We start from the raw sequence: 13,353 nt of genomic DNA, 5'->3' as shown, positions 1-13,353 counted from the left end.
CAAGAGTGAAGTTTAAGGGAACATCCATCCATCCATCGTCGTCAATAACCGCTTGTCCTGAGCGGGGTCGCAGCCGAACCCGGCAACATGGGGCGCAAGGCAGGGGAGGGGAGGGGACACACCTGGGACAGGAGGCCAGTCCATTAGAAGGCACCCCAAGCAGGGCTCGCACCCCTGACCCATCACACAGCAGGCACTGGCCAAACCCATCCCACCACCACACCCCATTTAAGGGAACACACACTTTCAGAACTGCTTGTCCCATACAGGGTTACAGGGAACCAGAGCCTAACCCAGCAACACAGGGCATAAGGCTGGAGGGGGAGGGGACACACCCAGGATGGGACACCAGTCCATCACAAGGCACCCCAAGCAGGACTTGAACCCCAGACCCACCAGACAGCAGGACCCAGTCCAACCCACTGTGCCACCACACCTTTAAGGGAACAGAGATATACTATTTACTGTGCAGACCGACAGCCCGTATCATATGACTATATAAGGAAGCATATTTCCTTTAATTTCCCAATAAAACTGTTTTTTATGATTAAGCAAGATTTTTTAATGATTTTTCCAAGATTACAAGTTATTTTTTGATTTCAGTAGCAAAATGTGGCATCCCTCACTTCCGGCAGCCATGGGTAGCTGACTACGGGCCCTGCAAAGACACTATGATAGATGGCGTGATGCAGATGTGTAGAGCATACAGAAGATCAAGAAGGGAACTGGGTCCAACAGAGTTGGAGTTTTGAGACCCTTCTTGAATCCTGCAAGGGATTCAGCAGCTCCGAGGGAGAGTGGGAGCTCTCATTGGAACCGAAGCTGAGAAGCTGTGCACTTTTGGTTTTGGACACCTCCTGAGTGGGACCACTAAGACACCGGAGGTGGAGGAGGGTAGTGGTGCTGCTAGAGTGTACGGTGCGATCGGGTCCCGCAGGTATCGAGGTACAACCTGAGTGACAAGGTTAAATCAGTTCCAACAGAAAAATGACAGGAGCAGGACTAAAACAAAACCGCACGCAATTTACCTTGAGCACCAGGGTCGAATGCTGCTGCGTATAATTATTTAATCTGAAACGGTCATTATTTTACTATATGCACATGCTTTTCACATTATTGGCTCGAAACATTACGACTGCAACATTACGAGAGGCCCGGGCTGCAGTTTGTCCGATTATGTCAGTTACAGTAATGAGCTGCGGCCAAACGGTGGACGTGCTAACAAGGCCGGTCCCGGCCTCTCGTTGAGCCGGAGCCGCCGCCGCCGCCGCCACACGCCCTGCCCTCCCTCATCAACGGGGCCCGGCGGGCGGAGAGGCGCGGCGGAACGGCTTGAGAATGGCACAGGCATCCAATAGGAATCACCGGCCAACACATACAGTGGTGTAAGAGGACACCAAAAAATTAACTTCCCAATGTGGATTCTTTCAACTTACTCGGTTACAAGCGAGGTGTTGTAAGTGGCACGGGGAGCGGTGTGTTAATCCGCCGCTCTTCCGCCGAAGCCCAAACGGTTGGGTTCACTCGCCCAAAGAAAGAAGCGTCGTGCCACCCGGGTAAGGCCACGCTGAGATCACCATCGGGGTCTCTCTTCCCTCCATCGCAGGCATTTACACGGCACGCTGCGTCCGCAAAGCCACCAACATTGCGGACGACCCCTCGCACCCCTCACACCAACTCTTCACCTTCCTGCTGCCTGGCTAAAGGTACCGAAGCATTAGGTCCTCACAGTCAGACTGCGTAACAGTTTGTTCCCCCAAGCCATCAGACTGCTCAGTACCCAGGGTCTGGACTGACAACCAACCCCCCCACACACACACACCCGTACTCAAAGGAACACCATTCCACTCCTTTTGCAATCATGTTTACAGCATTTATTATTATGCTGCGATACCCTCTTTTTGGGCAAGGGGGCGTGGTGGCACAGCGGGTTGGACCGGGTCCTGCTGTCTGGTGGGTCTGGGGTTCAAGTCCCGCTTGGGGTGCCTTGTGATGGACTGGCGTCCCATCCTGGGTGTGTCCCCTTCCTCTCCAGCCTTATGCCCTGTGTAGCTGGGTTAGGCTCCGGCTCCCCATGACCCCGTATGGGACAAGCGGTTTGGAGAGTGTGTGTGTTTTTGGGTGCGGTGTACATGCTCTCTGGTGGGTCTGGATTCAAGTCCTGCTTGGGGTGCCTTGTGATGGACTGGTGTCCCGTCCTGGGTGTGTCCCCGCCCCCTCCAGCCTTGCGCCCTGTGTTGCTGGGTTAGGCTCTGGCTTGCTGCGACCCTGCTTGGGACATGCGGTTTCAGACAGTGTGTGTGTGTACCCTGTTTTTATTGCATATATTATAATATACTGTAATATGTCATTGTAATATATCGTAATTTATTTTGATTTTTTGTGTAGCACCGTGGTCCCGGAGGAACGTTGTTTCGTTTCACTGTATACTGGACCAGCTGCATACGGTGGAAATGACAATAAAGCCACTTTGACTTTGTCTCCCACACCTGCCGGACCCCACAGCGGCCGACGGTGGGCTGAATAACAGCACCGTTAGGTTCTGGGCTCATCTGAGCCACTTTCGAAGCGAGGGCTGCCTTGGCAAAGATGCGACGGAGCACCCACGGCCTAGAACCGCTCCTCGGGACGAATTCCGCTCCACGTTTAGCCCGTTCCGCTTATCGATACTTAAAATGTGGGTCGACGGACTGCAATCGGCTGAATTACCTTCGACTTCGACAAAGCGGATTAACACAGTATCGATCAGCGCGAGCAGAAGGACCTACTTCGGTCACCGGTTTTTACGAGACAGGAGAACGGCGCTCTGTAAACGCGAGGCGTATTTCGCGGCCACGTAGGCAGGGTGACGTCACGAATACGACGCGCGGAAAAGGGACGAGGAGAAGAAGCCGCGGTGCCTTCGGCGGCGCGATGAAATAGGTGCTTCCGTGGAGCGATGCTCGTGCCGTGACTAAGGAAGGGGAGGCTTTTGTGTGGAGCAAAGAGCAAAATCGCGTAACGCCAAAAGAGACTGATGATTAATTTGACTGATTTGATCGATTTAAATGTCGCCTTGCTCAGGTACAGTACGGTGACCGCGAGTCTGCGGACCCGCTCGCTGAGCCCTGTTGACCGCCGCTCTATGCCGGGACAGGTCATGCAGCACCTGTCCTCCACCATGGCTGTCAAGTCAAGAACTGCTCTGGGCTCATCCACCATCCGTGGACACGGTCACTGCTCTGCTAATTTTCAGGGATCGGTGTGCGGTGCCCCACTGTCTAATTTGTATTCGTTGGCATGTCTATTGTGCCATATATTGAACTGAACTGAACTGAAGACGGGGCACAGTGGCGCAGCGGGTTGGAGCGGGTCCTGCTCTCCAGTGGGTCTGGGGTTCGAGTCCCGCTTGGGGTGCGTTGCGACGGACTGGCGTCCCGTCCCGGGTGTGTCCCCTCCCCCTCCGGCCTTACGCCCTGTGTTGCCGGGTTAGGCTCCGGTTCCCCGCGACCCCGTATGGGACAAGCGGTTCAGAAGGTTTGTGTGTGTGAACTGAAGACTTTATTGTCATTGTGCTGCTGTGCCATACAATGAAATTACTGTGGTACTCCCTGAGTTCCTTAGACAACCACATAAAGCAACAATATTAAAAAAAAAAAAACACACACACACACATACCACTTTTCCCAAGGGTGGGTCACGGCAAACCAGAGCTTAACCCGCGTCACGACAGCGAGGTCACACGGGGTCCTGATCTATTTTTCATAATACCGGCCGATCAGAAGCGCAGACGTGCTGGGGCCTGCGAACTGCATCCAGCCTTGTGGTTACGGTTAATTTGTGCAAAAAAAAAAAAAAAAAAAAAAAAAAAACTTTCTGAATACCTGTGTGTCCTCGCAGGCTTTTCGAAAAAAAAAAAATGTTTTCTGAAGAATGGATGACCGGTGTTACCGATTCCCTGACCTGGCACACACACACACGCACACACACACCCTACTGGCTTAGGGCCATGCTTCGCCACCTCTCTTATCTGCAACCCCAGTGTGCTGACAGGGAGACGATGAGGCCAGTGGGGGCGGGTGTGTGTGTGTGTGTGTGTGGGGGGGGGCAGCAGGAACAGACAAGCTGCTCGCAGCTTCCTGTCGTCTCTTGGGAGCATCTCATGGCCAGCTAGCAACGGATCCCTGCTTTCACACACACACACACACACACACACACACACACACACACACACACACACACACACACACACACACACACACACGGGAGGGGGCAAATCGCACGCTCAGACAGGAGTGCGGCATTTTGCGGGCAGCAGGTGGCGTAGCGGTTAGGACTGCCAACTTTCCACTGAAGGACCCAAGTTTGAATCCCACCTCCTGCTGCAGTACCCTTGATCGATGTACTTATTGTCCATCGATGGAGCAAAAATTAAAAACACGTCCGAGTTGCTACGGAGAAAAGCGTCGACTGAGGGAATAAACGTAAATGTGTCACGCAGATGGGCTCAGAGAGACATCCCAGCACTCCGGACTTGCGGAGCTGTGATGGACTCAAACCTTGACAGCAACTGGAAACAATTTGGAGAGGATTTTTAAAGGGGGGGGGGTGGTTCTGGGCGCTCTCCCGCCTCCCACACACCCACGGGGCAGCTCGGCAAAGGGGGCGCTCCGTTACAGAGAGAAGGAAACACCAGTAACGCAGGGAAATTTCAATGGCACTCTCTTTATAAACTAGAGCGAGCACCCGGCTGGGAGCCAGTAAGGGCCCAGAGTCCACACACATACGCGCACACACACACACACACACACACACACACACACACACACACACACACACACACACACTACAGTGGGTTTTGGCAGCATCCGAGCACCGTGGGCTTTTTTTTTTTGCAGGAGACTCTCTGGTGCCTGCTCGGCTCGAGAGGAGAGAGGTGGGTTGACAAGACACACCATTTTATTTTATTGTGTTGTCATGGTTATTAAACAGAGCCCCGCGAGGACATACCACCAGCGCGGGCCGCCTCCCTCCCCCACGCCTCTTTCAGCAGAATTAGAAAGAAAAAAAAAAAAAAAAAGAAAAAAGGCCCGCGTTGGATCGGCACCAAGAAACTAATGCCTGTGGTTTTCGAAGTTGACTCCTAATGGGACGGACATGCATCCATCACTGTATTTTCTGTTTTTTCGTTAAAGGTCTCTTGGCTCGAACCTCAGAGCAGCTGAAATACAGTGCCTGCCTTTGAGACCAAGCATTTGAAATGAAGGGGACAAAAGGAGAGTTTTGCGCAAGAAGGATGAAGCTCGGACGTCGATCTTCGTGTCTACGGCGGGGTTGCGCAATGTCCTTTGAGATTAATAAAGTCCATTTCTATGTATCTTACACTTAAAATTGCGGTAAAAATGCGGGAGGTGAGCTGCATTTTGAGTATTTACCTACCATGTGTAGAGAAAGCGCTGACGGAGTGCGCGCACACACACACACGCACACACACACACGCACACACACACACAGAGTACGTGAAGCGTGACAAAGTCCAGTTAAGGGCACAGATTTGCAATCTGAAGTCACACTAAAGAAGACAGCAGGTGGCGTTGCAGTTAGAGCTTCTGTGTCTCGACGAAAGGACGCTGGGTCAAATCCCACCTCCTACGGCTGTAGTTTCGTCTAAAGTACCTGCCCTCGGCTGATATAGTAAAACTTACCCTGCTTGGGTAAATTGTTGCAAGGATCTCAGTACACAAATGCAGTGATTCGCTTTGGAGAAAAAAAGGCAGCCAAATGCACAAATAACGATAAACAGTAAGGTCACGGAGGGACTCTGCTATGTGACCTTTGAGCGTGGTACGTAACACGAATTGCACCGGTGACATATCCAGCAAGGACTGATCAAACCGGAAAAGACGACAGCGACCACGACGCATCCATGCGGGACACGGCGGATCAACACGTGTTCCGGAAAAATACGAAGCGCGTTCGCCTCAGCGGGGACGCACCTGATGGGCGGCGCTCGAGCGGGTTGGCGAGCAGGGCATCCCCGCTGACGTGCGACGAGCCGCGTTTACCAGGAGATCACACACAGACGCACGCGGCGACGCAGCGCAGGCCAACAAAGAGCCATTCACACCGGCTCGACAATGGAGCCGTTTCATCAATGGCGCTCAGGGCCCCGAGCGACGGCGCGGCGCTTGGAGGGAGCGACGGCGGAGAGCGTCGCTACGGGACATGGGAAACGTCTCCTTCCGCACAGCTAACGTGTTCTTGGGGGTTCTGGGCGGGAGGCTGAGCGAGCTCCCTATACTGGGGGGTTAACTCAGCATCACCGTTTCAGCGCCACTTACGCCGCTGAACACCTCCACGGGAGCAGTTTGGCTTCAGTCTCCCTTTGGCATCGAGGTGCAGCTGAAGGGTACTTAGAATAAGACCCCTCCTGGGGCCAGAACCTAAAACCCACACTCCGAAAGACAGTCCCTAACCGCAGCGCCATCTGCAGGCGGCGAGACGCAAGTTCATCATCGCATTAGCGGAGCGGACGAACGGGGGCGCCGCGTCACGTTCTCGACTTTTTTATTATTTCAACATGACGGTAATTATTACATATAAATAACGTGTTTGATTCGAACAATTTTTTTTTCCCGAAATGTTGCGCATTTAGAGTCGGACGCCTGCAAATTGCTAGAAGCAGTGAAGTAGAGTTCATGGTGTTGTAATTTGCCCAATATCCTACCTCTGGGGAGAGATATTATTATGACATTTACCAACCAGCATGTAGAACCATTTGTCCCACACGGAGTTACGGCAAACCAGAGTCTGGCTCGGCAACAGAGGGCACAAAGCCGAAGGGGGAGGGGGAGGGGACACACCCAGGACGGGACGCCAGTCCACCGCAAGGCACCCCGAGCAGGGCTCGAACCCCAGACCCACCACACCAGCTGCCCGGGCCTAAAGCACCATGCCATCACACCCCCTATTATTACACTCCGGAAGGCTCATTTACAAGTTTCCATTTCCTGTATTCCCCCCCGAAAAAAATCATGTTTTGTATTGAGAGTTTGATGCTTGAAAATTACGTTAAATATCTACTCTAAGCGGTTTCTGAAACAATTTTGGTTTCATTTTGCTGATTAACCACTTTTTTCCAGACATTTTTTCTAAAAAATTTGGGAAAATATACAAAAAAGTAATAATGCTGTGTCGCACCGGAGTGTCCCTCCCTTCGATATGCGGTCGTGAGCAGATGACCTGCGGCTCAGCTGCAGAGGCTCCGGTACCATTCGCACCCAGAGCCACGAAGCACGGTTGACGCGTTCGCCGCGTTCTCCGCGTTCTCCTCTTACACGGTCATTGCACGGCGCTCGCAAGCAGGGGCACATCGGGACCTGTCGAGCGCAGCGGTCGAGGCGACGGTAGCTCCGCAGGGGGTCGGCTGCTCCCTCACCTGGCTGCTCAGGTGACTGTCAGGGAGGCGAAGCAAAAGGTGCAAAAAGTCGGCAGCGGGGCGCGGGAAGATAAAGCACGCAGGCCGAAAACAACGGGCTGCGGGCTTCGCCGGGCCACGCGATTCACCTGGAGGAGGGCGCCAATCGCCTCGTAACTCCTCTCGCAGCCCCGCGGGCGCCAGCGGACCGCACGCGTCGATCCGAGCGGCGAGGACCTCGGGATCCCGGCCGTCCTACAGACCCGCTCGTTCCCCCGGCGCCCCCTCGCCACGAGTCCGTCGCCGTGCGGTTAACCGTCACGCATTAAGCGCTCGTATCCTTCCGTTAGCAGAGACGTGCCGCCGTCGCAGTGCGGGCGTGTTCCTGTAGGGCGGCGCCACGGCCTGATGAACGGGCGGGAGGAATCCGCAGTGTTCTGCGTGCAAACGGTCAAGAACCACCTGCTCCATACCTTTACAGAAACATGCATATACATCCGTGCAGAGACACACCTCCAGACACACACACACACACACACACACACACACACACACACACACACAGAGAGAGAGACTTTGCCTCCGAACCACCTCCCCGCTCCCACTGCCAGTGTGTTCTTTCACACGCGCACAATAGGTGCCCAGGGGGGTTGAGCCGGCCAACGCACGTGTCACTCTGACAATGACTGTGCGGCAGGAGTCGCTCTGTGACACTGTGTGTGTGTGTGTGTGTGTGTGTGTGTGTGTGTATGGGGGGGGGGGGGCTGTCTGAGTCCCATATGGGACTTTGTTCACTACACGGTGCTGACCGCTCCCCCTTCGCAGTTTACAGGCTTCTGCCCCCCCCCCCCCCCCAGCTGCTACTAGTCGCACGTGACCATCAGCAGTTGGGTTCAAGAGCCTCTTAGTAACCTGATTCGCTCGTAAGGCCAAACACTACATCACAATCGGTATCGGCTTCAGCGTACAGATGTGCCTCCATTCGTTCACCGGTCAAGTTCTAACACCCCACACAAAGCTACATTACATCAATATTTTGCTGTAATACTTATTTATGTTTATTCCATTAGGGGGTGCGATGGTGCAGCAGGTTTGGCCTGTGCATGCTTTCCGGTGGGTCTGCGGTTCGAGTCCCGCTTGGGGCGCCTTGCGATGGACTGGCGTCCCGTCCCGGGTGTGTCCCCTCTCCCTCCGGCCTCGCGCCCTGCGTTGCCGGGTTAGGCTCCGGTTTGCCGCGACCCCGAATGGGACAAGCGGTTCAGACTGTGTGTGATAAAAAAGAAATAAACAAACAAAAAATACCTCTGAAAATTCCCGGCTCGCGCTCCTTCCTCCTTTTCGAAGGGGCATTTCAATGAGCATCACAACAGCCCCTGTACTGCACAGCGAGGAGGAACTAGAAATGGGAGCAGGCGAAAGTCAAGTTGCAGTGAGCACGTGCGCCGTCCCCGCGTCCCTTTGTCACAAGTCCCCATTCATCTCCCCCCCCCCCCCCGGCCCTCTGTGACTCGTCGCTTTGTGCGCGCTTCACCGGGGGCCCTGCCCTCGGGCTCCTCACCCCACTTCACCTCCGGGGCCCCTCCGTAGCCGGGGAACGGCTTCGTCCCCCACAGCTGTCACCCGCGCCCAGCACCCAGCAACCGAGAACAAAAAAGCCAGCGGCCCACACCCTTCCGCCTGACCCCCCCCCCCCCAACCACCCATAGCGCCCCACGCCTCACACACAAACACCAAGCCCTTTGTCCGGCGTTCCTTCGGCTGAAAACGCACACGAACATAACGGTCGATTAGGCTCCGGCCCATGCGGCGAAACTTATAGTAAAGGTACAATGACGAACGGTGCCGTGCCGCACGCGAGCCAGAGATCGGCACGGGCGATTCCCAATGAAACCCCGCCGCGTCGCTGCCCCTTCTCCCCTTCGCCCGTCCCCTTACTTCTTCATCGCACGCAACTTGCAAATACTTGCCGGTTTCCATAACGCAAGTGCGAACTCATGTTCGCTCCTTGAAATGAACTGATAAGGGAACTTATTTACTGCACGTTTTACTCTGTTTTGAACAGACTCTGCACCAGGGACACTTCTGTAACCACGACAACAAAGCAGGTCAGTCGTTAGAGAGGCCATTTTGCTGGGCGGCGCGCCATTGTTTCCGCGGGCGGGCGGGCGGACGGGCGGCGGGCGGCAGGGGCCGAGGCAGCTGGGCGGCAGGGGCCCGGGCGAATCATCTGCCGAGGTGAACAGCAGGCGGCCCGGTACCCACCCCCCCTTCCCCAGCCCCTGCCGCTCCATCGCCCGTCTGCGCCGAGCCCCCGATTCTCAGTAACGCAGACGACCCCCCCCCCCCCAGCCCCACCCAATCAAAGCTGGGGTGCCACACTCCCCGGCGGACAATGAGGCCATGTGGGGGGGCGGAACCATCGAGCACACAAAACCCTTCTCTGGAGACTACGTACAGTGCCGTAAAGTCAACCCGAACACTGACGAGACTTTCATTCGACCCGTTACGTCTCCTCGCCCAAAGTATTTTATTACAGCCACGTTACATTTATCCCTTCAGCCGACGCTTTCTTCCAAAATCGCTCAACAAATCGAGCTGCTTACAGCGATTTACCATTTTCACTGTATCAAATCAGGGTAAGCACCTTGCTCGGTACTATGACAGCAGGAGCTGGGATTCGAACCTGCGTCGGACCGGCGGGAGGCTGCACCTCTAACCGGCACGCCTGCTTTTACCCAACATTATTAAACGAAGCTAGACTGCAACCCACGAAGTCCATCCCCACAATGAACTGCTTCAAACCGACAGCTCACGTCCAGAAACGCAAACGGCACGAGATAGTTTCACTGTGCCGAGATACGCAGCCTTTCGTCCGAAATAGAGAGCCATTATAATAAAACGGCCGCCGAAAGGAGCCGGGAACAAGTTTTATAGCAGCGCTTTATGATAAGGGTGGAGCAGGGGTTTACTACACTCCATTGGCATAATTGGGGGTCCGGCGCACGCCAGACTCTGAAGAACGGGCCCTTTCTGCAGCCGGGTGGCAGGCGGAGCGCAGCTCTGACTGAGGCTCTGTTTGGGCGCGCTGGCACCCTCTCGCAACAGCGGGCCCCATCCCGTGGGCCGCCCCGCAGCCCTGCTGCCACCAGGAAGCCACAGATGTGTCTCCTGCTGGGGCACCGGAAGGGTGGCCAACGTTGGCGACGGAGACGGACGCAGCGTTTGGACGCCTTTTTAGAGGGGTACCGAAAAAGGGGGTCCTGACCGTGAAGCTGGGGACGTGTCTTAGACGCACATTGCGAAGAAGACGTTTCATCCTTACTGGCTGCCCTCTTCATACCAGGTCACAGCACATTGCATAACGTGCCCCCCCCACCCTCAAGTTTTGCACGCAGTGCTGGAACCCCCCGTACAGAGGGTTTCCCCATTACGGAGCACCAGCAGCACCACGGCACCACCACACACAGCGGAGCCGCCCTGTAGCGGCCCTCCACGCCGTTTGTCTCCTCTTCCCTTGGTCAATAACATGAATTATTGAGCAGGAATATTTGGACCACACAATGAAGCAGCAAAACGCCTCCCAGTCCATAGTCCTCCTTCACTCACGAAGGACACTTCTGTTCCCAAAAGCACATCTTCGGAAAAAGCAGAAACACATGGACGAAAAGGCGAGTCTATAGGAGGCGCGGGAAGGCCTTGAATCCAGGTGAGATGGAGAATTGGAGAACAGGAACCCTGCTATTTCTTCAGTTCTGCAGCTCATCTCCGAGATTTGGACAGTTTGGCACTGGAAGACGTATTACGTTGAAGAGGATGGATGGATGGATGGATGGATGGATGGATGGATGGATCCCAAAGGAGAAATGCACTTTCTGGTCTACATTATCTCGACAACCTTCTCAGGTGTATAAGCGATGGCATTTACAAACATCACTGTAGTCCAACAGGCTGGAGACTGAAGAACACAGAAGACAGATGTGTTGACGTGAGATACTAACATGTCTTTACTCTTCCACTGCGCGACCTTCCCAGCCCGCGTTTTACTCAAAGGAATCGGGAGTGTGGTCAGGGAGGGCGCCGACGGATGAAGCTGTATCCCGGCCCTCGCCATCAACTGTTAAAACAGCTGAAGGTCTAACTGCATCGCCGACAGATCGATACGCTGAAGGGAAGTGTGGAGGGTTTATTTTTAGAAAGAAGAAATAGCTGGAGAGCACTCAAAATATGTGGTCATAGTGGAATGTGGTGGGACCAACCCAGTTACTACGGTAGTCCAAACTGAAATGCGCCCACAGAAGTAGCGGTCACTGTATACAGAAGCATAAATCTCAGCATAAATATCCACATCCAAACCCGAACGGGCGTTAAGACGCCACCGTCGGCACCGACCTACGAACAAAATTACCGCAGCGCCTTAACGAGAACCCCTATTCGTCCGCGATCTCGCTGCCGTTCCCGTGTCCGTGCCCATATTACCGAGATGCGCTCGCACACGCGTCCCTCGTGACACTGAACCGTTTGTATGTTATTTATCGTTTATTCAAGGCACCTCCTTGGATTCCTCAATACTCTACTGCGCACGGTACTCTACCACTTATGGTGCTGTTCCGCGTGTCGAATGTGTCGCATCCGCCAAGTCGGTGTCCTTATAAGTGCACATGCACTTGGTCAGCAAAGTGTTATTTTGCCTTATCTTCTAAAATCACTGTTACGTCTTGTTCAAAGAAGGACACAGCGGAGCGCAACCAGGAAGCAGCCGAGTCGAGAAGATAGGCGCTGAGAACATTTCAGGACTTGTCGCTGGGTCCCGCAGGCGGACCCCACGAGCCTGTTCCTCGCCTCTTCATTTCTGCTTTGTGTTTTGAGGAAGTGGACACTGCCACCCACGCACATAAAAGTCCCTCAGCTGGCTTCACCAAAACAGCCCGGAATGTGTCTCGGTGAGCCTGTCACAATCAGATCACTTGACCGGGGCATACGTGGAAAAAGCATGACCGAGGTGGGTGGAAAGAACCTTCCTTTCAATAAATTTAAAAAAAAAAAGAAAAAAAAAAAAAAAAAAAAAAAAAAAAAATCACACATTGCAGTACCGAAGTGATCCGCCAACTAAATCTACAGACAACGGGCAAAATTAACTGGAAGAAAACATTAAGGTATGAACACACAAGATTTTCATACCGTATCACTGTCCACCCCGTTTGCACTGAAGAATCTCTCACACACACACACACACACACACACACACACACACACATTGAGCAGCACCGCTACTCCAATTGATCTGACTAATGAATTATTAATTCACCGGTTACTTCCGCCAAGCACAGATAGGTACTTTCTGCCCAGACAAAGAGCGTAAGGTACCTCGCCCAGGTGTTAAGGCAGGGTGTCAAATCTGGCTTGTAATTCAAGTAAGGACTCAACGGTCCCTGCAGGCGATGCCCCCGGGGACGAGGGAGACAGAGGACCCCTTTGCAGAGGCGACCTACGAGGACCTGGAGAGGCGTGTTGCCATATGGCTCTGCAACGGGAGCTCGGCGTACGCGCGGCCCGGGTTCTCGAAGCGCACCGAGGTCCGGGAGCATCCCCGAGCCACGCGGACCTCCCGGAGAACCCTTCTCGGAGGGGCCGGAGGCTGACGGGGGTTGACATCCCTGCCGTTATTAAATTAATAATCAGCGGTTGCTTTTAAATATTCAGCGTTCTCTACCATATGTGCAAGCATACAGTAGCCTGAGCTAAACATGCTGGGGTGTCGGGTTTCGGCGAGGCTCTCGTCTTACAGCCCCGCAGCCACAGAGAATCTGTGCTTACACGCGCGCGCGCGCACACATATATTTATAAACGTTACATCACTAGAAGCTGTGAAAGCAGACACCAGGGGAGTCTGGTGGACATCTGTAACCTGTTAGACCAGGAGCCCAAGAGGCCGTGCAGAGTGTACACGCGCTTGAGTC

This window comes from Scleropages formosus, chromosome 16 (assembly GCF_900964775.1).
Source record: "Scleropages formosus chromosome 16, fSclFor1.1, whole genome shotgun sequence".
Lineage (NCBI taxonomy): Eukaryota > Metazoa > Chordata > Actinopteri > Osteoglossiformes > Osteoglossidae > Scleropages > Scleropages formosus.
Note: the sequence above shows the minus strand (reverse complement) of the source record.